The sequence below is a fragment of the Crocodylus porosus genome, unplaced genomic scaffold, assembly GCF_001723895.1.
Source record: "Crocodylus porosus isolate Cpor-Errol unplaced genomic scaffold, CroPor_comp1, whole genome shotgun sequence".
NCBI lineage: Eukaryota > Metazoa > Chordata > Crocodylia > Crocodylidae > Crocodylus > Crocodylus porosus.
Window position 1 is genome coordinate 196,830,717 of NW_017728906.1, and position 2,847 is coordinate 196,833,563.

Here is a 2,847-nt window from a genome sequence, read left to right on the forward strand (position 1 = left end):
GACCAACTAGGCTGTTTGATTCAGTTTCGGGTTGAGGAGGCAAAGTTAGGGGTGAAGTAAAGGCAAATTTATAGCTTACACACACACAACAGTTAACAGATAAATGCGATAAGCAGATAATGCAGTATTAAAGAGCGAATAGTAAATAACAGATAATAACAACAGATAGATCAATTCTGTTGCACCAACTGGGCACTGCGAGGGTATTAGCCACTGGGCTGTTCAAAACGACAGACAGACAGGCATGGGTTGGCAACTTATTGATAGTCCCTTAATGCCCGGTACATGTCAAGTGATTCCAGCGAAGTCAGGTGTTCCCGATTTGCGTTATCAGAGGGATTACCAGGGAAGGTCCCTTGATCAGGATCCAATCCTCACTCACACCGGGAGTCCGGGGTTCGGGCATGGAACAGAAATGACCATTCTGTTCCCTCCTTCCTGCTGGTCACCTGACGCACACACTTTGTATACCTAGTCTTATGCTAATCTGTTGGCTTTAAAGCCACTCACAATGTTGCCCTATAGCTGTTACCCTATGGGATTGAAAAGGTGTTAAAAAATATCATAAAGGGTTACTACTCAGACTCGGGTTTATCCAATAAGCAAATTATAATGCAGCACCTTTAGGTTTGAAATGGACATTGCTCCGCCTAAGCCCCAACCCCTTTAGGTTTCATTTGAATATGCTTTCTTGGGACGTACTTTCCTGGAATGTGTTGGGTGTGCCAGGCAGTTGGATCCAGTTTTTTATCATCAAAGCTGAACCCTGAGCAGAAACCATTAGGTCAGCTAATCTCACATCTACATCTTTGCCTATGGGGCCCCAGTTAATTTTATCATTTTGGTTAAACGTATGACAATTTACATTTGCGGTTTATGAACTTACAAGCAATATTACCTGTTTAGGCAAAATACCAAATGCCTCTAAGAAACACATATTTATTGCTTATTAATCTGTCTGGTTCTGGGCGTCACAGACTCCACAATTTACATCTTTGCTGACTGCCTTTCTTATGCGCAGCCCAGCCTTGGGCTTCTTTACTATTCAGTCCATCCAGGAAGAGCACACACCAACTGCAGATGCTTCCTCAGCCTGATAAATGGTATTTATACCCAAAAGCTTGCTACGAAGAACTTTGCCAAGTATTTGAGTTGGCTGGGTATGAGATTTACCCAAATAACTTTGTCTGAAAATTGTCTAACACTTAACTCACGAATCCTCTTTGTGCGAATTGTTACATCCTCCCTGCTGCTGTTGATGGTGAAAGGAGTTGGACCAACAGCTTAATTCAGTGATTCTCAACTAGGGTGCCATGCAATCCTTAGGGTGCCACACAATGTAGCAGTGCTAGGCCTGCAAACACTTATGTGACTCATAAGATAAACCTAGAGATCTCAAATGGGAATCCACAATGTCAAAATCATCTTGGCCTGTTGTGGGCTTCCTGAGTTCTTTGCAACAGAAGAATTGCTCTAGTATTTTCTATAGTCAAAAAACAAGTGGAACTAAGAGCTGGTACTTCCCAAGGGGATCTAAAAAGTTTGAGAACCACTTTGGGCTATGCCTTTAAGCACATGCTGCTCCTCTAGTTCAAACCTGCTTCATAGTTTTTAGGGGCTGAAGCATGTAAACCTTTTGTTGCTGTCACCATTAGATTTTTCTTTTTCCATCATGCAGCTGCTCTCATATCAGTTTCCCAAATGTGCTCCTAATAAATTGCATCTTGTCCAGACTGCTCCCATGCTTTTGAATCCCAGAGTGATACCATTTTCTCATAGGCACACCCTTTGCTTGCTGCAGCATCAGAAAGTAATTCCTAGAGCGTCTCTTGCCTAAACAAGCTCCCACAATTTGATTGACGCTTAGTTAATATGCCCTTCTTCCTACCAGCTCTCTAGGGCTGTGTTTCACAATCTCCAGGGCAAACTCTTGACTCATTTCTTTACCTGACTCAGTCGGGTCAGCTCCATCACTGCTTATGCTTATTAATGGCTTCTCACTAGACATGAAGAAAGTATGATGGCCTCAAAACTTGCTCTGATCTCTCAATACATCTTAAGGAAGTTCATTTGGATAATAAATATACTGGGAATTAAAAATAAGGCTCTTGTAAGACAACTACCTTGCAGTCCCAAGCCCTTTTGTGTAACCTACACCTGTACAGGCTTTACAGCAGCAGCAAAGACCCATTCCCAGAGGTGTGTCATTATTGCTTGTTTCTGTGCACACCCCAACTACTTGGCTCTAAGTTACAAGCTGCAATAAGTTGGGTATGTTTCAAAGCAAATCCAAGGGAAAATAGTAAATGGTGAAATCAATTGGGCTTGCTTGAGCTTTGTTTGGGACAGCTTGAGTGATTCTTAACCATTACTTTTATTCCCCTCCTTACTTTCCTCACTGTCTGTTGTGGTATCTATCAGGCAAGTGCAAACACCAGCTAGAGCTGCTAATGTTTTCCTGAACAAATACCCGCTAGGCCAGTGGTTCCAAACCAGGGGTGCCCAAGCCCCAGCCCATGGACTAGATGTGGCCCATGAAGCTGTGTGATCTGGCCTGCGGAGCTCCCAACAGCTCTGGAAATTTGACAGAGGAGGAATAGTGGCAATTACCACTGCTACTGCTCCCCTGCTGCCAAATTTCCAAGTCCCACAGGCCAGATGTCATGGCCCCATGTTCTGAATGTGGTTGGCATACGTGGAGCCAAGGCAGTGGACCAGATCCATCATGAAGGCTGGGGCCAAGGTGGTGGGCCTAATCTGCCACATGTAGGGCCAGGGCACTGGGTAAGGCTGCGGGGTTGGGGCCAGAGCTGGGGCAGTGGACCCAAACAAGGTGCACAATCCAAC